Source organism: Canis lupus, chromosome 9, assembly GCF_011100685.1.
Source record: "Canis lupus familiaris isolate Mischka breed German Shepherd chromosome 9, alternate assembly UU_Cfam_GSD_1.0, whole genome shotgun sequence".
In the NCBI taxonomy this organism is placed as follows: domain Eukaryota; kingdom Metazoa; phylum Chordata; class Mammalia; order Carnivora; family Canidae; genus Canis; species Canis lupus.
The window spans coordinates 10,560,709-10,585,777 of NC_049230.1; the positions used below are offsets into that span (position 1 = coordinate 10,560,709).

At 37.9% G+C, this 25,069-nt stretch overlaps 1 long non-coding RNA gene across 11 annotated transcripts in view; it reads right to left on the reverse strand.

The window, feature by feature from the left end:
- LOC106559255 overlaps positions 1-25,069 on the reverse strand; it is a 123,198-nt gene that overhangs the window by 17,541 nt on the left and 80,588 nt on the right. For 5 of the 11 annotated variants that reach the window (XR_005364256.1, XR_005364261.1, XR_005364255.1 and 2 more), the window contains 2 exons: positions 24,137-24,219; positions 20,264-21,877 (listed from right to left, as the gene is read on the reverse strand). This is a non-coding gene — a long non-coding RNA (uncharacterized LOC106559255). The other 6 variants (XR_005364265.1, XR_005364264.1, XR_005364260.1 and 3 more) reach the window with 5 other exon arrangements.

The window sequence follows — 25,069 nt, forward strand, 5'->3', positions numbered from 1 at the left end:
ATTATTCATCTGGCCTTGGGTTTGCTTTAATTACCAGGTGTCTTGTTTTCTTCTGCCCACACCTGATTTCAGGATGCCAAGGTCAAATGCCCCCCTTTCAAGTTCCCTGCGTCACACCGTACCCTGTTTTGAACACCTGAAGTATATAAAATCTAAGGTTAACATGGATTTTATGTTGTCCTTTGGGGCAGGAAAATATAAAACCTGAGCTCCAGGAATGGCCTACTTCCTGTTTTTATTGGTCATAAAGGTTTCATAGTGGGAGCAGGTGGCTCAGAGACGCAGAATGGACTAACTCCTAGCAAGTCTCTTGCCTAGATGTGAGGGCAGCCTCCCTCTCCATACTGAAACCATATTAGAACACCTGCACAGAAAACCCACTGCAGTCCTCAGCCCCATTGTAAGTGTGTAATTCAATGATTTTTAGCAAATATATGCAGTTAAAGGATAGGTCACTAATTTAGATCATTTCTATCACCCCAATAAGATCACTTTGCCCCTTTACCATTAATTCCTGTTTTTGCCCCAGCCCCAAGTAACCAACCACTCATCTTTGTGTGTGTGTCTGTGTCTCTCTCTAAATTTGTATTTTCTGGATATTTCATGAATGTGGTATCACGCTGCATGTGGTCTTTTGTGCCTGGCTCATTTCACTTAGCATAATGCTTTCAAGTTTCATCCACATCGTAGACTGGGTCAGTCCTTTATCATACATATTATTTCCAAACAGTATTCCACTGTATGGAAACATCATATTCTCTTTGGTCTTTCACGAGTTCATGAACATTTGAATTGTTTCCAGCTTTTGCCTGTCATGAATAATGTGCCTATGAATGTGCATGTGCATGATTTTGTGTGGCCATAAGTTCTCATTTCTATTGGGTCGAAACCAAGGAGTGGAATTTCTGGTTTATATGAAAAATTTATATTGAACTTCTTAAGAAATTGTCACACTGTTTTCCAAAGTGTTGAACCATTTTACATTTCTAGCAGGAAAGTATGAGAGTTCCTGATTCTCTACATTTATTATTGCCTTTTTTTTTTTTTTTTACCACCTTCCTGTAGGTGTGAAACAGTTCTTACTGTGGCTTAAACTTGCATTTCCCCAGTGACTAATGATATTGAGAATCTTTTCATGTGCTTACTACCCATTCATTTATTTTCTTGGTGCAATGTTTCAAATGGGTTAGGTCTTAATGCTTCTCTCTCCAAAGTGACCTCACTTATGCATGTCCTGACAATGTAAAACTCTCAAAGACCAAACACTCTGCAAATAGAGAAGGACTTAATAACATTAATAGTAGATAAAGCAGTAAATACTTTTTAAGGAAATGCAAATTTCATTTTACAATATGTAATAAAAATGCTTCACTGCCCTAAAAGTTTTCCATTAATTAACTTAAATTTCAACTGGCACAGTTCACTTTTGTTTCTTTTCCTTTACTTTCTTTGCTCCTGCCCGCCCACCCCCCTTACCCCCCCAATTTGTCAGTATTGCTGTAAACCTAAACCTCATGGAAGGCTATTATAGCATCAGGAACAGATGGTGAAAGTTTCCATAAAACAGAAAGGGAAACAGACTTGTCAGAGTGAGGTAAGTAAACACAGAGCACATGAATGGTGAGAACTGAAATTGAGTGTTAAGTACAAATTAAAAATAGAAAGCATAACTGCGAAACTTGTTTTGGAAAAAATGATCTTTTTAGAATATGGCTATTAAAAAACATGCATAAACTCAGTGTTATTTGTATTTATCTTTGGAACACAGCCATGTGCAATTATTTGGGACAATAAGTAAAACACTCACCAACAGCAAAATAGAGTAAAAGAGATTATCTAGATAATTTAGTAACAGTCTCAAATGTAATGGGGGAATGCCTTCTGTTGTGTCTTGATGAAAATTAAAAAAAAATGTTTATATGAATCAAACAAATAATGAGACGATTATTCTCTTCTCCAATTCCCTTTCATGTATGCTCACAATTGTTAGAAGGAAGTGAGACAATGACCACTTCTTTTTCGTTGTATTTCTTCTATTAATAGAGAGAGAATAGATGGAACCATCACCATTTGGCCTATCCTCTAGATTATTGCGTTGGATTGAGCCACAAGACTCCCACCTTGTTTGTTGCTGTTATTGTGGCTTTGTTCTTTGTTTGTTTTTCTCACTTAATATCCATATTTTAGAGGAAATAAAAGACTTAAGATTTTCTCAAATTCCCATTTCCTCTTCACAAAACAGAATAGGGAGGAAAACATGAATTCTTCTCTTGATGAAGGAAACTATTTTTTTAATCTTTGAGGTCAGACGTTGTTTTTGTGCAGAGCTTCAAAAGTGTCTCCTCCTGTGTGGATGTTCTTAATGACTCACAATGAATATAACATAGAAGAAAAGGCAGGAGGAAGCATACACGTCAAATTTTCTCACAACTGTGTCTGCAATGTAGAATAGTGTCTTGTATGCCATCTATACAGTCAGCAACCCATAAATATTGTTGGCTGATTATATGACTAAACTAGAGATAGCTGGAGATAAATTATTCTTGAAAAACTTAAATAAGTTTGTTCTTGTTCAACCAGATGGACCCTTTAATATTTAAGAATAAATCATAAAAAAAGAATAAATCATTAGGGAAAAAAGAGAACAGTACATCTCAAATTTGGAACATTTAACTAGAAGACATAGAAGATCCCTTCAGTGTCATCAGTCTCTGTGCTATGATTCAAGGTCCTTCATGTTAACAGACAACTGTCCATTGGACAATACTTTTGCAAACATCTTGCACATCTCCCCTCCAATCCCAATCTTATTTCTACACACACAGTCCAGAATACAGTGCTTTATAGCAGCTGATGTATAATGAGGAGAACCCACAGGGTACAAGCAACGGACAATGTGCAATTTTTCTCTGTCTTCCAAGAATCATATCCCCTCTCCCCAAATCCATCCCTGTCTACAAAGCAATAATTGGTATACACAGCATATTACATAAGGTACGAATATAAGTTGTATATATATAATTAAATACAATTATAAAAGTTTATAGATTAATTTGGCCCACTGTCAAATAATAGCTAGCAATGATACAGACTAATCTTTAAGTAATTCAGTGTTAACCATATGCCCAAGATTCTGCTAAATTAGATTCTCTAAAACTCTGACGATCTTAGTCAGCTACTAATATGCATGTGATGTCCATTCATAGATGATCAATATTTAAGTGCATTAAGAGTGGGAAGAAGTAGTGATTAATTCTAATTTTGGAAGAATATAGTTTTTCTCTATGTCAGTTTGGCCTTGTCATATCAAGACTTTTCTTTTGTACCTGGCAAGTCTCCCTCATTATTTAATTGGGCTGATGTTAAAAAGGAGCACATAATTGATATCAGAAAGGAAAATATTTTTTTAAATATAATAAAAATGGTGATAGTGACAATTTAGTTTCTCTTTTAGTCACCAACTTGGATAATCACAGGCTTTGAATAGAATAACGATACATGTCATGTGTGGATAGCTTGATGGTTAGTATTATTATCTATGGGCTTTCTCCAATGTACAATATATTTTCATACACATTATCTCACAGAATGTGATGCATACCTCACTGCATAATTATGAAAGTTATTGTGCCCACCTACAGATTACAAAATCAAGACTTGGCTCAATGAGGCAAGTAAATACCGCTAGTCAGTGAGGGAGCAAAGGTTTAAACCTGGCTTTATTTGATTCTGAACAACACACACTTTTGAGATACATCTTTTGGTTTCATGAGTAGGAGAGTTCTTAAAAAGATGCTTTACATGAACAAATCAATACTAATTAGTCACGTTGAGGAAAACATTTACATAAAACAAACAATTACATCTCTAAGAGGTGCAATTGAAGAAACATTTCTTGCAGATGTTTCTTTTCATTAAAACCCCTTAGCTGTTAAGAGAATATTTTGAGACCAAAATCCAAGAAAGAAAGACAGTGAGATTTAATATTTTCATGTACCAGCCTGAATGTGCCGATTCCTTTACTTATATCAGCATATTGTTTTCCTCTCGTAATATGTAAATGAAAAGGGGACTAGCAGACCTATAGGAAATAAGGTTGAATAATTTAATTTTGAGCCTCAGACATGGTAGAAAGACCTTGAAATTCCATAGTTCGGTTTATTTATTTTTTTCTTACTTGAGGCACATTTCTACATTCCACTAATGGCCACACCACTCTCACCTGTGAGTGAGGACCATGGGAACTGAAAGACCATAGACCAAGCTAACTTTCTTGGATGGATGCTATCTTCAGCATAACTTTGAAGGTCCAATTCTAACCACTTACTTTAAATCTTCCCTGGTGTCAGTCAACAAAGATAGCGAGGCTCCCAAAGCAAGGGCTAGAAATAGCTTGAAGATGGTGACCTTGGCTTTATGACAGGAGTCTTTGCTATAGTTTGAAGTTTAGGGTGAAGTTTATCCCATAATTTTCAAGTAAAAGGATCCACTTCATCCTTGAGCCATGGAGCATCTAGCTGGGAGTGTGGCAGACCTGGATGGGCACAGAATTTTTTGTGCAGCCTATAAACAGCCCTAACCTAGAGTCCCAGTTCTTTGACTTGGTGACTAATTAATTAACCTGAGAAGAATCCCAGAGGGTAATTGTAAAAATCAAGTGGAGATATTCTTTGTGCAGTGGCTGTCATAGTAACAATAAACATATTGATACAGGAAAAGGGCCCTTTTCCTTTCTATGTAAAAACCAGATTTAAAATAAAACTTCAAGTATGGTTCAATCAAAAAGGAAAGGGAAAGGAGCCAAGGAAAGAAGATAGAAGAGACAGTTGATGCAATATGGAAGTTGGCGTCTCAGAGATCTCATGCTTATCTACATAGTATAAACACTTGCAATGCAATCCAGAGGTCTTATCAAACCCGACAGAACCACATGGTCTGGTCTCTCCTACCTTTCTTACTTCATCTTCTACCACTCGTCCTCACTGCCTGAGCCCTCTGCCTTCCTTTTGAAGAGGCTATTCCTCAGGACAGCAAGTTCAAGGACTTCTCTGTCTAGAAAATGCGACTTTCACTTGTTCACATGGCCTCTCTTGGATTAAATCTACATCTGCCCTCTGATAACAGAGTATCTCTTCACAACTTTTCTGATTACCCACTTAAAAATAAACTCTCTGACTACACTAACAGTGTATTATTTTCCTTCTCTTTCAGGTTTTATTTTTATTTTTTATTTTATTTTATTTTATTTTTGTATATTTCTTTTATTGGAGTTCAATTTGCCAACATATAGTATAACACCCAGTGCTCATCCCATCAAGTGCCCTTCTCAGTGCCCGTCAGGTTTTCTTTTTTTTTTATAAAACATTCATAATGGCCTGATATTATATTTTTATATTATAACATTGTTATATTTTACATTTATTTATTATCTGTCTCCACCTCATTTTCTCCCCATTATCATAACATCCCAGCACTGAAAATGAATGCAGTTTTGCTCAATTCTGTATCTCTAGACCTGAGCAGAATGCCTTACCCATAGTAGACGCTTGGTATTTATTTGTTCAGTGAATGAACACATAACCACCTCTTCATTTCAGACTCAAAGCTAGGATAGTATGCATTTCATCAAGAATCAATAACACACCATAATGACATAGAAGTGAATTCCATACATGTAATGCATATTGAACCCCTACCTTGAAAGCAACTTCGTAAGGTCATATAAATATTAAGGGAATATGGCTATGGAATCCTGTCACAAAACTAACATTGTGTTTCCATGTTGAAGGCCTTCCTGTGTGGTCACCAGCTTCTATGTTATCAGCCTGCAGGAGTCTACACCTTTTTCCTTTGAGTCACTTCCTATAAGCTGCATACTTGATTACGGTAATTAAAGAAAATGTCTTCCTATGTGAAGTAAGGTGAGAAAGAACAATCAAAAACAGTAAAATGGTGAGAACATTTCTTCAAGCAAAAGCAATTTCCCCTTTGAAAGAACTCACCTATTATGATCTCTGTGGAGGCATCTATTTCCAGTCTATTACTTCTCCATGATGAACAAATTCATCTCAGAGAACTAAAACACCGGCATAAGTCATAACCACAGTTTTTCATTTTTGACAGTCAAAATGCATAAGATATAATGTCACCAAATAAATTCAAAATAGTAACTTCCAGGGAGCTAGTCAGGTTTTTGGGGAAGAAGGTTGTTCTCCTCCCTATTTATTGCATTATAGTAGCAGGACAAAATACAAATAAATCTCTCAAGTTTCCTCAATCCATTTCTTGGTGGAATTTAGCTTAATAAGCTCTTAAGAACCCCACATCCAGAAATGTATACAATTTCCAAGTGGTTCTATTTTCTCAGAATTATGTTCAATCATTCAACACACATTTTGAGCCTTTTTATGTGCATGGCACTGCATGTTGTGAAATTTTAATTCTAGTGTGACAAGTGATTTTTTGAGCCTACTGCGAACAAAGCACCGTGTCCAGTGCTACTGGAGAAACAAATATGATTGAGTTATGGTCTCCTACTGCAAAAAGTACCCAACATAAGTTGTCTGGACCATCAGAGAATTTGTCATCTAGCTAGGGAGGACAAGTGGTTAATAAAAGTCAGTGAATGCCCCAGATAAAAAGGCTAGAACAATAGGGAAAAGGGAAAGAGATGCACTTAAAGCTATGTTGGTAAGTGGTTTATCTTGGTCATCATTCCAATTATTGATTGGAGGGACAGAAATTCCTCTTATCCTTTGATCCTACTAGGCTCACATCAGTATATATCATAAATCACTCTAGCTTCTATTTCCAGCAGTTTTTCATATCTGACTATATCTTGCTTTGGGCACACAAATCAATGATGCTACTTAACAGTAGACACGTGTGTGGTAAATTCATTTTGTAAAGTTTTGGGAGGCTAGTGGTTCATATGTTCTCTACTTTGTGGCCCATCGATGACAAAAATGCCTATAAACGAGATGCAGTGCAGGACTATGGAGAGAGCAAATCTTTCCACTTACATTGACATTTGGTCTTCTCAAAGGGATTAATTTGAGTACCTCAGAAGATAGTGATATTGAAAAGCATGTCTCTATCCCCATTTCTTTGTGAGAAAAGGGGAAGGGACCATTGGTTACATTTTATGTCTTAGTGAAACACAAGGAGTACAAAATCTGATTTTCTAGTGTCTAATCACCCTTTTAATATGGGGGGAAATCCTAGAATAAGTAGAGCAAGCATGTCACTTATCATCTGACTTAGTCCATTTGAGCTTCTGTCCCAAAAATATCATAGATTGGGTGGTTTAAACAACAAATGCTGATTTCTCACAGTTCTGGAGGCTGGGAAGTCCAAAATCAAGGTGCAAGCACATTTAGTGTCTGGTGGGAACCCACTTCCTGGTTCATAAAGGACTGTCTTCTCATATAGGGGAAGAGAACAAAAGGACTCTCTGAGGTCTTTTGTTTTTAAAAAATAAGGGCACTGATATCATTCATGAGAGCCAGCCTCATGACCTAATCACCTCCCAAAGACCTTTCCCATCACTTCTATCACATTGGTGGTTAAGACTTCACCAATATGAATGGGGGGGGGGGACAAACATTCATTCCATAATATCATCCAAATCTGGATACACTTTAGAATGAGGGGATCACTATTAATCTTTATGTCTGAATAATAGGCTCAAATTATGACTATTCCAGCAACCAGGACTATGGTGACCCAAATGACAGGTAAGAGAGAGAATTCTACTTTAGACAGTGAAGCATCAAATATATCCTGCCTGTCTCTTGGAAGCTAAATTCTGGGAATGTTACTTAGCTCAGCCAATTGGATGCTGTGACCTACATTTGATCCATAAGTGGAAAATAAATGGAAGTACATGTAGAAAGTCAGAAAAATTTCCATGTAATGTGGGGGTTCCAAAGCATAGGCATGAATGTCCAGATGCAGTGCAGTGCAGCAGAGTAGCAGTCAGTGTCCAGGGATGAAGCACTGGTAGCTGTAAAAACAAAGCTCAGCTGTGGTGAATAATGATATCTTAAAGTCCAACTGGGACATCTTAGAGGGGCCTTTCCATCCTTGACTTCTTCCTGAGCCTGATTCTCCAGCTTGAATCCAAAAGCTATTACAGATCCAATGAACTCTCATTTTTCTTCTTAAGTTATCCAGAATTGGTTTGTTCTTTTCTGTTTTAACTAAGAACTCTGACTATATCTAGTACAGTATTATTTTCCAATGATGATTATGATGATATGATGATGATGATGATGATGATTTTATTTGGATGATGATCACTGTTTTAATGTGAGTACCTTAATTACTAACTAGTGATCACATTGACAACATAACAGCATTCCCTTTAAGAAAAAATTCTACATCTTTTGATTGTTAAATACTTTCTAAAAAGAGCCATTAATTTTGTAATCCAAATCTTTTCCCTTTCCAATCTCATGAAAAATCAATAAGGGCATTGATATAAATTCTATGAAAAAAAGAGCCCGAGATATTTTAAGAAGTCACATACTTCCCAGTTGAAAGAAAATATTCCAGGCTTTTGAAGTCCTTGTCAAATTATTTACCTTCATTTTTAGATTTTGCAGCTGAAATACTGAAATACATATTCATTTGGGAGATTACAGATTGTGAATATTAATGGCTCTGTATATCAAGTTATAATGGAGCTTTGTAATTATAGCTAATGGAGTTCATAATTGCTAGAGGCCTAGGGGAGGGGATATATGTAAAGGATGCTAGACATCTAAGGAACATAAATATTTATTGGGATGGAGGTATATAAAGCATTCATGAATTTTTTTCTAATTTAAGAGAACATGAAAGGAGAGCACATGGTCCCTTTCTACAGGCCACAGGTACCTTAATAACAGAGCAAAAGTCACAACCTTATGCCTAGAAGCAATCACCAGAATGCCTCAATTGGACTAGTAAGAATCTGAACTTACTTCTATTAATTTGATTTATGGGTAAATAAATCATCAGAAATCACCCAATATTGCTGCAACAAACATGAAGGAGGCTGAAACCGTTATAAGCAAGGTCTGTTTTTGAGGACAGTGACACTAAAAAGCCCTGGACTTGGCTGTGGATCACCTTAGGATACTCCTGCTTATACAGATGACAACTTAGGATCCATCTCACCTCTTGGCTTCTGTCTTGTGAATAGCTACTGAAGATGGGGGACCAAGAGCTGCCAAGCCACAGTCCCAGATGAATTGCTGAACATTCCTGCCATCGCATATCATATCCAGCTCAGGGGAGAAAGCCTGAGTCATGAGACAAGATTGCTCTGAGACCAAGGGTAGAAGACAAGGAAGTAATAAGCATTTGAAACCACTTGCTCCTTCCCAACCCATTATAGCTACATAAATAGGACTTTTCTTCTTTTCTTTTCTTTTTTCTTTTCTTTTCTTTTCTTTTCTTTTCTTTTCTTTTCTTTCTTTTTTTTCTTTTCTTTTCTTCTTTTTTTCTTTTCTTTTCTTTTCTTTCTTTTCTTCTTTCTTTCTTTCTTTTTTTTCTTTCTTCTTTTTTTTAGACTGGTGTTAAGAATTCTGAGTTTGTCCCATGAGGGGAGTTAAAAAATGGAAGAAGTCATTACCTCACCTACTTATTCCTCTAGTTAATCTAAACTCCATTTGAAACAACATGGATGCCTGGGTGGCTCAGCGTTGAGCACCTGCCTTTGGCTCAGAGTGTGATACTGGGGTCCGGGATTGAGTCCTGCATCAAGCTCCCTGCATGGAGCCTGCTTCTCCCTCTGCCTCTTCTCTTCTCTTCTCTTCTCTTCTCTTCTCTTCTCTTCTCTTCTTTTCTCTTCTCTTCTCTTCTCTTTTCTCTTCTTTTCTCTCTCTCTCTCTCATGAATAAATAAATAAAATATTTTTTTTAAAAAATTGAAACAAGTTGGTAATTACCACGTGATCACATACCTTTCTAGACATAATTAAGAGTCACAAAATTTAAGTAGTTTAACCTTTTCCTGTCTTTCCAATGAGTAAGGGACAATGTGGTATGGTAGGAAGAATACTCGTTTAGACTAGAGAGACCAGTATTCCTGTCCTTGCTCTGCCCCATACTAGCCAGGTGGGTTGGACCCTCTTCTCTTCTCTTTACACTGGTGCCCACATTTATAAAATTGTTTATTTTTCTCCAAATGACTCCTAAAGCTGTGTTTTCCTTTGTTTTACTTATTGAAGTTATCAAAGATTCTTCCTATACGTATATTTTTATTGGCAAACTGCCACTAGACTCTGACCCCCTTGAAGTCAGAAATTATGTGTATTTTCTTCCTCCAAGATATTCAGAAACTCCTGCCAAGTATGTAAGAGGTACTCAAATTTTGTTAAAGAAATGGATGGATTAAAGAACAAAACATATATATGTTGGCAAATTGAACTTCAATAAAAACAAAAACAAAAAGCAAGGAAAAAAAGAATGAAAAATATATTCTAAATAGAAATATATATTTTATCTTTAAAAGATGCTTTACTTCTTCCAGAAGCTCACTCTGATACATGGATTAGACTTCAAATAGTTTATTTGGAATGCAATGCCAGGAATATAGAAAGTGCCAAAGTGAGATGCAAGGGGGAACTAATGGAGTGTTATCAAGACAGTTACCGCTGTGGGTTTTGGAGCTTGATCCAACTGGGAAAGTATAGAAAACAGGAGGAAGCATGTACTTAGACCAAGCTATCTGAAGAGCAAGGAATATTTGTAAACTAATGCCTACCAGTCATTGATCAAGGGATAAATAGCCTGAGGGACCAAAGAAAGCCCCTTTAGCTAAAGAGACAAAAGTGCTGGCAGGTAGAACATAGACCAGCATGCACTGATATAGTACAGGCCAAGTGGTTTATATCAACAGGGTCTCTACCACAGTCTCAAAACTTTATCTCTCTTATGCCTTCCCATAGAGCCCTGTTATAGCAGTTATTTCCCTATAATACAATTGCCCATTGACTTAGCTTTATTCTTCACTGGCCCATCATCTTTTCTAAGGCAAAGAATATGGCTTCTTTAAAACTGTGTCCTCAATCCCTAGCATAGCATAGGTCAACTCTATTTGGAGAACCAATAACAAATCTATAATAAGGGCATACTACCACCACCTGTATAAGGTTGTCCAGAAGCAACTTAGATAATGTAGATGGAAGTGTAGTGAGGGGTTTAAAGTGTTATCCATGTCTGAGAAGATAAGAATTATGTGGAGAACATTGAATATCATCCCCAAGGTAACTGTGCAAGATAAGAGACATTCATCCTTCCACACCAACACATCTTATTTATCTGGCAGTAGGCCAATATGTCTTCAAGATGTCAGCATGCTTGAGAAAGATGGATTACAGCAGTGAAGACTCAAGGGAGAGCTTCTGCCTTATGGTGTCTTCCTGATTGAGAAATATTTAAAAAGCTGGAACCTGTGCAACTGTAACTCTGGAACACATCAGATGGTGAGCTGGGACAGAGATGAACTGGGGAACACTTTCCCTAAACACTGAACACTTCCCCTAAACACCAATTCCTTCCATTTTAAAATGGTAAGAATAAAGTCAAGTAAAACACGATTCCCAGGAATTAGGGGCTCTGATGCTGTTTGGATCCTTCAGAAGCTTATTTATGAAATCAGAGGCCAAAGAACCAGGCCAGTGTTTTTCTCAGCGATATGAAGAGAATTGTTCCCCAGTTTTTGGTGTTTTTCTTTTTCTTTTGTTGACCACCAAGAATTGAATCCTTTCCATTTCCCACACCAGAATTGAGAAACCTCTCAATTTCTCAGGCCACTCCAAACAAGCTAGAAGCTGATTGCAAATGGTCGGGAGCTAAGAACACTCTGACAGACAATAAGATTTATAAGTAATAGTCTGCTTTTCTAAGAGAGAATGGGTTTTGGGAAATTAGAAATGGAATTTTACATAGTTTGTGGAGAATCCATAACGACTGGCCCCCTTAGATCATGAACCAAGATCAGTTGATTCTTAGTACCCTGGAGAAATACTCAGCCACGACTGACACCCTTCTCTTGAAAATACCTGAGCTTTCTGTGGCACAGATCCAGAACCACTTCATTCTTCCCTGACATGAAGCATTAATCAAGGCCATCCATCTTGGTCCAACCAGCTAATTTCACTATCTGGTAATTTCAGAGAGGAGCTAAATCCTCAGTCCTTCCTTTTGTTACTGGGATACCCTTATGTTTTTCTCATGCAAGTTTTCCACATAGCCCTACCCAACCCACAGGGTTTCATTACACCCATGGTTATGAAAAGGTCATGTCCTCAGACAGCTCAGATCCCAGTTTAATCAAACTTCAATTGTTTCTCCTCATTAAGAATAGTAGATTGATACCTGTATGAATCTTTGGCACCTTTCTAGGGAATCTCTCAGATCAACAGGTATCATTCCCAATGGCAGAAACCTGTATAAATTCCAAACATGATGGTTACCTGAGATCAATGTTCCAATCTTCACTGGGTATATCACCATATATGCTATCCTTTTTTTATCTTCACAAAAATATACATAGAAATCATTGCCAACATCAGATAATGAGGAATTCTGGGATGAGAGGACTGGGGGCAGATAGTTCAGCTTTAGAAAGTCATATAATTGTCCAAGATTATACAGCCTGTTAGTGGAGAAGCTAGAATTCAGAAAGAGGTAAGGCCACAGTCTTTCTCCTAGAACATAGCACTCAATGTTTTTTCTTCCATAGAATCTTAAATATAAGGAAGGTTTTAATCTCTCTAAGAGAACTTAGATGCATATAACCTTGCTCAGAATGAGGGGATGAATCAGAGAACTCTTAACCATTCTCTTCCTACCATGATTTCATTACTCAGTAGGGTGGGCAGTCATCTGCTGATTAAAAAACGGGAAGTTCTAGAATAACCTTGTGCTCTGGGTGTCTGCATACAAGTCATTCAATCTCATTTATAAATGTACAGGTTTTAGCAGTACTTGCAATTGTTTTCTTATGGAAAATGCCACATAATGAAGCTCTGCCTTGATAAAGGGGAATCCACTGAAAGTAAGAACCATTTAAAGCAATGTGACATTAACAGAATTAGAAACAGACCTATTGGTATAAAAACTTTATTTTAAAGAATCACAGGATATAAATGAAGCAAACTCTATTTTTGTATCAATGGTGGCGCACAGTATGAGAACAATTCTCATTCTGCTTCCAATCATGTGTCTGTCCTGCAAAAGGAGAGATTGTTTGGTTTGACTTGGTTTAGTTTTAGAATTCATAGAGTTTTGTTTTGTTTTTTTGAGACAGGAGCTATATCCTTATCTCTCCTTCTATGCTATTGTTCTTATTTTCTCTAGCTCCAGGAAGATAATGCATACATTATAGAAAAGACAACTGGGGAGCACCTGGGGTGGGGGCTCAGTCAGTTAAGTACCTGCCTTCAGCTCAGCTCAAGATCCCAGGGTCCTGGGATCAAGCCCAACACCAATGTGCTCCCTGCTCCATGGGGAGCCTGCTTCTCCCTTTGCCTGCTACTCTCCCTGCTTGTACTCTCTCTCCGTCGAATAAATAAAATCCATTTTAAAAAGAAAAGAAAGAAAAAAGAAAGAAAGAAAAGAAAGAAAGAAAGAAAGAAAGAAAGAAAAAAGAAAGAAAGAAAGAAAGAAAGAAAGAAAGAAAGAAAGAAAGAAAGAAAGAAAGAAAGAAAGAAAGAAAGAAAGAAAAAGTAACTAGAACCAACAATACTCCCAAGGTAAATAATGATATCTCCTTTAGATCAGGGCAACTGCACAAGACTAAAGATTGGAATTAGCTAGCACAGTAGGCAAAAGCAGCCCCAAATTCATGTTTATCTTATTTCACAACTCTTATTTGAGGTTCATTTTTGTAGTGAGTAGAAAAAAAACTTGCTCTGTTGAACACATAGCTTCTCCCTGATAGATTTCTTATCACAGCAGTTAAGGATACCACAAGAGAGAAATCGCATGGTCAGAAATCATCATACAATGACTCTTCCATCATACAATGACTGTGACAGGGCATGAGAGGCCTGGGCAGCTGCCCTGGACAGTTGGGCTGCTTTGTAATTCCAACTCCTTTGTAATTCTATGTGTAACATTTGAGTGTCCCTTCCCCCTTCCCCCTAACATTCTAAGATCTTAGACTTTGAGCTACATTATGGAATCAGATTGGCTACAGATGAGGGCATACCCTCCTGAGGTACAGCCAAGGTTGCAGATAATCAGGGAGATTCCCAGTTTTAATTTTTTTTTAAAGATTTGTTTTTATTTATTCTAGAGAGAGCAAGAGAGCATGAATGGGGGTGGAGGGGCAGAGGGAGAGAAAGAGAGGGAGAGAATCCTCAAACAGACTACCCATTGAGCTTGGGAGCCTGGCATGGGGCTTGATCCCAGGACCCCCAAATTATGACCCAGGCCTGAATCGAGAGATGGTGGCTCAACTGAATGAGTCACCCAGACACCCCTAAATTTCTGTCTGATGTGAAGTCAAGTTTCTTTATAAATGTATAAGCTATACTTTATCAGACATAAAATAGAAAAAAGAGACTGTGTCTCACATAATAGAAGGTCATTAAGACAAGAAAGAGTGCCTCAAACATTTTCTGTAGCTATATCTCTGTCTGCTTACAAACTGAAAATATGACTGAAAGACACAACTCTTAAAAGGGCACGTTAAAGGCTAAGTGTTGGCTAAAGGCAATGAAACAACAGACACGGCTAGAGATCCCTGAGTGTTTTTAAATCTGTTCAATTTGGGGTCAAGTAGATGCTGAGGACCCAGCTTTCAGAAAAGTGATTCTTTCTGCCAAGAAATACATTTCTTGTCTGGCTTGCTACTATCTTCCTCAAGAACTTTATGGCAGGCTGATTATATTCTGATTCCAAAATGTTTAAGTTTTTAGTTCAGCATGTAAATTTCTGCTACTCTCTCAGGTGATGAAAGCAATATGCCACTTCTATCAGGTAAATTCACCACCCTGGTGGTTATACTTTTTATAGCATATTACACCAAGGGCTTATCCTTCCAAAAAATTAAGATTAAAAATAAAAGGAAACTTCAACCTGACCCATACTTATCTATTGTTTCAAGACATGCACCAAGTCAGACAGTAATAAAATGGATTGATCCAGATTTTTCCCTGAATCTTCCCATTGAACAATTTTTACAAAGCATCAGAAGTCAGCCAGCTCCAGTTCTTTAACCTACATGGGAGGCAGCAGTATCACGAGATAAACCTCCTTGCTCAAGGCCAAAGAGATAATCTACACGGTGGATGCCCTACCTTTTATTACACAGTTCCCATCAAAAGTCAAACACAACATGAGATAAGACTCAATGGGAAGAATGAATACTCATGCATTTATATTGCTCAGGCATATCATTTTTCTCATTTTGGCTGTTTAGTAGAATTTGTCCACATAAAACCAGCTACAGTTAGCTTCATCCTAGTCCTTCAGTTCCCTAATTCACGGGGAGGAAAGTGAAATAATGGTTTCTCAGCTCCATATTGGAAGTAGATGTCGAGTAAATAAAAACAAATTTTGCGAAATATAATCAAGTTGATATCGAGCCCTCTGGCATGAATACTTACAGGTAGCTCCCTGAACTCCATTTTAAGAATCCCAGAGTGGAGTTTGAGACTGGAGAGAAGTGTTTTATGAGAAAACATTGTTCTAGAAGGTGTCACTAAGAAGACAAATCATCAGAAAGCCGTGCCAGAAAAATCAGATTGAAGAAATGGAGGGGCAAGTACATTTGCAGAACAGGGCATTTATCATTTACAGTAACCAGGGGATCAGCACACAGCAGTTTCAAACCAGCCCATGGCTAATTTTTCTAGGCCAATCATAATTAAAGTGTAAAAGCCTCGATAATAAAACTTGATGGACAAAACTGATGTGAGGAAATTAATCCAAAGCTTTATTGAAGTCAAAATAGATCACATTTATCTTCTATCCTTCAGCAACTGGGTCTGTCAGTCAGTCACAGAAGATTAGCATCATGCAGTTACTGAAATTTAGGACTGGTGGAAATTGGAGATTAGGCTGGGTGCTTTGAACTTATTCAGTGCAAAGAGACAAGGAAAATGCCGTATCTGTCAATGGAGCTGCTGTTGAGCAGGGCTTGGGAATTACTGCGACTAAGTTAGGAAACAAGGCAACTTTATAAAAGAGAATTAATTATGCCGTGATTCATAGTCACTGGCTGTGCTATAAATACTTTTATGGAAGTGTTTTTCTTTTCCTTTTTCCTTCCCCTTTTTCCAAAAAGGCTGCGTGGATGAGCACTGCTTCCAGGACTCACATAATCACACCTAAAACCATAGAAGGTCACAGCCGGAGGAATCCTTAGAGCTTGCTGAAGGTCCTTCACCACATCTTACAGGTGAGGCAACCTGAACCCCTGAGAGATTAAGAAGCTTTCTGGAGGTCCCAAAGGTACGGCCTGGCAGGCTCAGCCCTGGGCCCCTGGTCTCCTCCATCCCGGAACAGAACGCATTCCACCACAACTTGTCATCTTCCAGCGCCAGCAAGGGAAGTGCCCTGGACAGGACACTGTTTCCTACAATTAGACCTCAGCCCCAGGCTGTATGTAGCCAGAGGACCTGAAGAATTTCTCTCCTCAGACCTCACTGGGATTTCTGATCATTACTTTAACGAGAAGGTATTTTTAGTTCTTAGCCTCCCAGGAGCATTCTTCTGCTCATGTCCAGAGCTTCTGGGTTCAAGCTTAGAAGCCAGAATACTTTTTTTTTAATTAAAAAAAAATTCAATTCAATAATCCTTTAGCAAATGCCTTTAATGCATAAGGTATTAAACGAAGTGCTTTGTGGATAGAGACATGGATAAAATGGGTCTCTATTTCCAAGTAACTTACAAGCTATGGCAGAATGAGGAGCCATGGGCTTCACCAAGGAAGGTGGTGATAGGGATATGTTAGAAACAGCAAGAGGGCCACCTGGGTGGCTCTGTCGGTTAAGCATCCTACTGTTGGTTTCCGCCCAAGTCAGGGTTGGGAGATGGAGTCAGGCTCCGAGCTCAGCATGGAGTCTGCTTGTCTCTCTCCCTCTCTTTCCTCTCCTTCTCCTCTTTCTTTCTCTCTCTCACACACACACACAAATAAAATAATAAAATAAAATAAAATAAAATAAAATATAAAATAATAAAATAAAATAAAATAAAATCAATAAAAATAAAAAAAGCACTAACATCAGACCTCACAAGAGACTTGATAGGTTCCAGGTGTTGCTTACTAGTAAGTCCTACTTACTAGCTATGAGACCATGAAAAAGTTACTTAAATGTATTGTGTCTCAATGTTTTCCTCTGTAAAATGGGGTAACTAGTCCCTACCCCCTAGGGTTGTCATGAGGATTAAATGAAATAATGCATGGAGAGCACTTGCCCATGATACGTGGTAAAATGAAATGATGAGGTATTATTGCTATTATCATTGGCATGCAACCAGAATGAAAAGTTTTTCATCCATAAGTCAACGTGGTGCCCTGTCCTGAAGGGTTACCCATTTTTTTGTTGATTTGAGTCCAGGACTAGAAAGGATGCTATCAATTGTCACCATCAAAAGTTGCCCAAGGGGACTGATAACTAAATATAATGTGGTGTCCCAATGGGATCTTGGAACAGAAAAAGGACATTTAAGGAGAAAGTAAAGACATATGAAGAAAGTATACATCTTAGTTAATAAAAAAAAGTATCAGCATTGTTTCATTAATTGTGACAAATATGCAATGCTAATGGAAGATGTTAATAATTGGAATGACTGGGTGTGTGGTATACAGGAACCATCTGTCTTATATTCATAATTTTTCTGTAAATCTAAAATTATTCTAAAATTAGAAGTTTATTTTTTAAAAAAAGATGTAACATTTGAAAGAAAAAAAATTGTTCCTGGACAGACTTATATTATCTTCATTAATTTGCTGGCCTGGTGTACGCTTACCAAAGGAAACATTCTAAAGTACTCTTTAAACCGTTTTCTTTCTTTCTTTTTTTTTTTTTTTTTTAAATGAGTAGCATTTTAACATGAAGAAAAACATATAAAAAATATTTTTAAACATACCTCATTGTAGCAAACTATCTGAGTACTCCCTTTATACTTTTTTCAGAAGATTCTTTTATTTAACTGCTCTTAATTACATCCAGTTGCGTTGGCCCTATCAAGTTGCTTTTAATAGCACTTCTAGTAAACAGAGCTGCAGAGAAAAAATCTTGGTCGGTGCAGGTCACTAGGATGGGGGGTGTAGGTCATAGGTATGTGCCACCGTTTGTGTTCATGGGCCATAGACATTCATGGAGGTCAGTGATCAGGGGTCGTGGGGGTAGAGAGAAAGGGAAAACAGGAAACAGATCTCAACTCTATTAGATCAGTGATTCTCAACTGGGGGCAACAGCCCATCCCCTGGAGATATTCGGCTATGTCTGAAGATATTTTCTGTTGTCGCAACTTGGGGAGAAGTGGGGGACAGTGGATGGGGATTGGCACTGGAATTGTGTGGATAGAAGCTAGAGATACTCCTTTAGTGCACAGACTAGCCTCTCTCCCAACAAAGAATTCGTATCTCACCCCAAATGGGAACAGTGCCAAGCTTTAAAAGCTCCCCGTGAGATAGAAAACGGAAAAGAAGGCATCTGCCTCCATTTCGTAACCCCCAAAAAACTAACAATTATTTGAGTTTATAACCACTTTCTTTTTATAACCACTTTTTATATTCTTTTGAGTTCTATTAGAGGACAGCTACTAATGCTCCACTATTACTAACCCATTGTTAGGGAACAAGCTTGTAGAAGATTCCCCTTGGGCTGGACCTTATATTCTCTTGGCCCATCTTTTGCCAAGACTCTGCTACGGCAACCAGCTGCTAGCTGCCAGCAGTGTAATCTGACAGCCTCTTGCTTCAGCTGCAATGGGATCTCTCTCTTTCTGCCCTGGGGCCTCTCTGACACCCACACAGTGGAATGATTACAGGAACCTTCCGGGCACTCAAACATGTGCATCCTGGAAGCTCTAAGGAATTACTATCTCGTGGGTCAACACTTGAACCCAGGAGGATGGAAGATAGTAAATAAAAGTCTTCTTCCTTCTTTCAGATGGATAATTGGAAAACACATGAAACCCAGTTCTTCAGAGGAACCCTGTGGGGATAGGCAATCAAACTCTCAGCTCAGGGGAGACCAGCTTGACAGCTCCTATTAATTGGCTTTCCCGCCATTCTTGTCATATGCTCTCCAATCCTCCAACCCTCCTGTTTGAGATTTCTTCCCAAAATAATCTACTGACACACAGCCCTGGCCTCCAGCTTTTCTTTCTCGGGGAAGCTACATTAACAACTTGCTCTTTAAGATTTTTGTCAGCTTTTCCTCTTGAGTAGCAGATGTGAATTATTCTGGTTTCCCCAGAGTCTCTCAGCTCTAATTTCAAGTAATCATTATAATAATAAATATTAACAATAACAAAAGTAGTGATTTGATGGTAGTCTTCCTTACAGAAAAGGGAATTTTTTTTTTTTTTTTTTCTGTTCAGAGAGACTTTTAGGAACACCCTATAGAAAGCCAGGATTTGATCCCAGTCTGCCTGAGCACCACACACAATGGGCAAAAGTTTTCCTAGAAGTCGTACAATGTCCAGGTACAATGTTTGAGAACAAAACAATTTATTCTCCAAAACCACCTTATTATGGTTTCCTAACCCACTGAGCTTGTCATTGATGCAATACAATGTTTAATAGAGCAAGCTATTTAAGATCATGTTGAAATTGCAAGTCTGACTCACTCACATATTATTAACTATTGATTCTGAGTAGATGGTCTACAATAGCTGTAGGGCACCAAAGTGGGTCTAAGCAAGAAGAGGACAATATAGGGAATCGTGTGCATGTCTCGTGTGTGTGTGTGTGTGTGTGTATGAGAGACAGAAAAAAAAATGAAGGAAGGAGAGAGGAAAAGAGAGATGGAGATTTTGAACCTCAGACCCTAAAGCCAAAAACCAAATTACACTTAGTTTTTGTAGCTCATTGTTTTATATTTTCAAAACTGCCACACTCCATTTGTGTGAACACTCGAGAGCTCCCTCCAACTGCTGATTCCAGGCCAGCTTCCCAGGGACCATTTCTGTACAGGAAAGGAAATAGCTTTGCCTTTACAAAATCATGAGATGTTGATGATGCCCTCACTTTATCTCCTTTCATATTCTGATGGTGGATGAGGCTGGTTGTCTGCAAATAATGATGCTGTTGGAGTTTTGTTTGCCTTTTTTTTTTTCCTTCTGAAATAACCATAGTTTAAGGCTGCCAAGGCACTAGTCTTTGAATCATAAAAGTTGAGTTTAAATTATCTTGACTGCTTACTGTAGGCATAAATCATTATCATAGTGTACATAGTTGTTGTTGTGATAGTCATGGCAGTACTAATTACGTTTAGTGACGGTATATTATGTGTCAGGCATTCTATTAAATGCATTAAATGTTACATGCATTACCTCATTTAAATTCCTTCAGTAACATTATGTGGTAAATATTATTATTATCACTATTTATTAGGTGAAACCAAGGGTAAATATGTTACTTCATCCAAAGTTGCATAGCCAACATGTGGGAGATGCAGGACCCCAATTTGTCTCCGTGGCCCTAGCCATTTCTTATCCTATTGCCCTACAAAAAAGTGAGCTCCAGTTTTCTTTCCCATGCAATGGAGCTGGTTTTACCTTCCCCATGTAGGTGTGGTTTGGTAGGATTTTTTTTTTTTTTTTTTTGGAGAAGGATGAGAAGAGGAATAATACCAGACACTGGACTGGAAACTCAACCTTGAAATCTGCAAGCTAGTCCAGCATTTTGGAAAATGTTTTTGGAACAGATAAAAATGCCATTGTAAGACATACATGAAGCATAGCAGATTATGCTCAAATTAATACCTTTCCACCACAGCAGAGAAAAATTAACTACCCAGCATGGTTGAAAGTCCCTGTGTGTTCTCTCTCCTATGTTCCCATCTCATCAACTGTGACTGTGCTTCTTGCTTCTTACTTCATTATAGGCTTACTGGTCTTTCTGATTTTTCTGAATATCTCAATCTCAGCCACAGCTTGAGAGCTTTACATTCAGAATTGTTGGACTCTTTCCCAATGAAAGGATTCAGGATATTTTTAGTAAAGTCAGATTGGTTGAAAATATTGAGGTGCACTCTCTGGGGTAACTTGAGCAGAGCCTATGTGTGTGCCCTGGGGGAACCATACATGAGCATGGGGATGCTCCTCACATTGTGGGAGGCAGCCTGGGGTGTGAAGAGAAGAGGAAATGGACCTATGGTTGGCCCTCCCCAGATGGCCACATGCCAATGAATTCCTCCCCACATGGCCGCATGCCAATGAACTCCAAGAATTTGAAATTCAAGAAAGGGCCCCTCTAGGTTGTTGGGAAGGATTATTTGTCATGGTGGGAGGGTAGAAAAAATATTATATTAACAGTTTGTTAGCTCAATTTATAATTTTTAGGTATTTAAATAGGGGGCAAATGGACTGCCATTTGTACTGTTGTCCTGGAACACAAAAAATGTTAGCAGAGAGTCTGCTCCTATTTACTTGTTGTAATGCCTCTTCTCAACCTTCACAAAGTGGCTCCTTTTTATTCTTCAGATAGCTGATAACTGTTGTCTTTGGAAAGACCATTTCTGAGTCCCCTGCCTTACATAGCTCTTCCAGTACAAGCCAGCCACTCTCTATTTATCTCCTCTCTATTAGCCATAGCACTCACATGATTTGCTCTTCTTTATGACACCTCCTTGCCAACATGTATGCTCCGTGGAACCAAAAGTGCTGCCTTCACTTCTTCACTGTTGCATTCCTAGTGCCTAGAAACACAAAATAAGTATCCCTTAATAGTTGTTTGATGACACAATAACAGACTGTATAATGTAATGGATAAATTGACAAATGAAACATATTGATTTCTATGCAGTTTTAATTTAATTAATCAATTAATTAATTTTAGAGAGAGAGTGAGAGAGTGAGTGCGTATGAGCAGGGGAGGTATAGAGGCAGAGGGAGAGAATCTCAAGCAGACTCTCGCTGAGAGTGGAGTCCAACATGGGGTTCAATCTCATGACCCTGAGATCACCACATGAACCAAAGCCAAGAGTTGGGATGCTTAGTGGACTGAGCCACCCAGGCACCCTTATGTGCTTTTATCTTAAATAATAATGATAAATGGTTATGTTGTGTCTATGCTTTTCTACTGTCAGTGCACAATCCTCTCCCATTTCTTTTGGAGCCAGCTAATTATAAACCTAACACAACTAAACAGTTATTGTGAGAAAGAATAAGAGAGAGAGGCAGAAAATCCAGGAACAATTAGTTTGTTGTATGTTAAACAAAATTGGCATCCTGTTTTACCCACTCCTCTTCTAGCCCCTTCTGAATCCATGGCAGAGAAACTGTGGCAAAGAAGTCAAACTTGGCTCCATTAGAAGACATTATGGTCAAGGTGCAGAGTTTCTTACGTTAATAATCTAAAATTCATTTTCTGAGAAAATATGCACATTGTTTAAGGTCTCAAAATAGTTTGGGTATTGTGATCACTCCATCATTATTGAATGTCATTTTTAAATGCCTAAAGTTATTCTTATAATATTTAATATCAATATTCCTATGTATTATATTTAGGTAAATACAGATATTTTGAAAGGAGAGGGATTTGGGATTTGGGATATGTTTGATAATGTTTTTTATCTTCATTGATATAAAAATCTTCCATTTCAAATCTTTGTAAAAGGATACACATGGAGTAAATGACCATATTAATTTATTCTTTAGTCAAAATTAAAATAGTACATAACTGCAAAATCTTCAATTCTTATAAAGCAGAGCTCTGAATACATACTATCTTTTGTGGAAAGGAAATTCACTAAGATTTGGTAAAGATTGCTTCACACTCAGTAAATTAAATCTATTGTCTTAAATACACCAGCTTACACATGCTCCCTCCTTCTCCTCCTACCCATTCCCCTCCCCTTTCTTCTACTTTTGAACTGCTGACCTGAGTTAGTAGCCAAACATAATAATACAGTGTTTGATCCTCTGTAAACCCATAAAATTATAAACCAGCAACCACCAGGATGTTGGCAGAATTTCTGTGGACAGCAACCAGCTTGGTACTTTTTTCTTTTTGAAATGAAGCAGTACATTGTGCTTGTTGATACATTAGTGAGAAAGTTAATGTCTTCCATCATCTCCTGGCCCCTAACTAACTCCTGTAGCCACTTGAGATGGGGAGAGAGAATCATCTATTTAAAATATTAAAGCCTTCTCCCTTTTAACTTTTATTATTTGAAATTGCTTCCTTTCATTCATTTTTAAATTCACTCTGCCTATTTGTATTAAGCACCAAAGGGTTTTTATAGCACTGTGCTAAGTACTACAAAGAATAAACATATAAGTAAAACACATCTTCTATATGCCTTCAAGAATAAAAAAATGTCTAATAAAAGCTGATAGAAATTTTAAATTATAATGGGGATTAGGAACTCTCTTCTCACTACAACAGAAATATTTGATTCATTGTATAGGTGAATCATAACAAAAGAAAGGAAAATCCCCAAGTTCCAGAAATAAAGAGAAAACTTAAGCTAGAGACATAAGCATATAAGTAGATGACCTAGGAAGCTCAAGAACCACCAGAAGAGCTAGACCATAGCAACTAGGGACTGACATTTTCATTTATATACAGGAACAAGAGAGGCTGCATTGAGCTTGGGTTAGATTGAGATTCAAAACTAAAATCCTTACGTCAGGTGGAGACTGGTCTAGTGTTGATTCTTCTATAAAAGGTGTGCTAGGTAAGTCCATTCACTGGCCTGTGTATATGGCAATAAGAATGTACATCTCTTCCTGTGTTCCTCTTAATGGCAGGAGACAATAGTCTTCTGTCGGAATTCAAATACCTCAGGCTAATATTACATATTGACATGGAGTAAAATGTATGTTACCTACATGGTGCTTATCTCCCCAAGATGAGAAATCAATGTAAAAGCAGGTCACTGGCCCTTGAAACTCTGGAAACAAATTGTAGAGCAAACTAAAAGCAGACAGTTTCATTGAGAAAGAAAACCAACCTCTGTTGAAGATGTCCCCACAATCATGAATAGTACACTGCACAATTTATCTGGTGGGGTCAGCAGACAAGATTATTGAAGACCTGAAATGACAGAATAGTGTAAAAAGACAATAACATACATACATGTCAAATAATTAAGGATAGAAAATGAAGAATGGAAATGTGAGAAAAAATAGGCAGAATTAGGAAGGGAGAGGAAGTGCACAACTAAGGTATGTAATCAAAAAAGAAAAATCTCATTGGATAAAATTGAACTGTGGTTGAGAGGAGAAAAATCTCATTGGATAAAATTGAACTGTGGTTGAGAGGAGAATTAGTCATCTGGATTTATCCTAAATGCAGCACAAAAAGAAAGAGAAATCAGAATATAATACATCAGAATAAAAGGCAAGAGAGAAAATAGGGATAGAATAAGAAAGTATAAAAATGTCTAGTAGGAGTTACAAAAGAAGAAAATAGAATAGAAAATAAAAGACATATTTAAAATGAGTAGCTTGAAACATTTCCAAAATTTCTGAGAGATTGAATCCTTCCATTTTAAAAGCATAGTCGGGCATGTGGTTCTCAAAAGATACTCAGGGAGCCCTGAGTCCAGTAGTGGAATGGACTACTATTCCTGCTGATGGCAATTACAAATTGAGCAAAATATAGAAGCAACTTTTTTTTAAAGATTTTATTTATTTATTCATGAGAGACAGAGAGAGAGAGAGAGAGAGGCAGAGACACAGGCAGAGGGAGAAGCAGGCTCCATGCGGAGCCCGACATGGGACTCAATCCTGGGACTCCAGGATCATGCCCTGAGCCGAAGGCGGCACTACACCGCTGAGCCATCCCAGCTGCCCCTATAGAAGCAATTTTAAAGGCACTGCAGGGTAATGGAAAAGAGCAGACAGGCAGAGGGACTGGGTCTTTGAAAGAAGGAAACTTCATG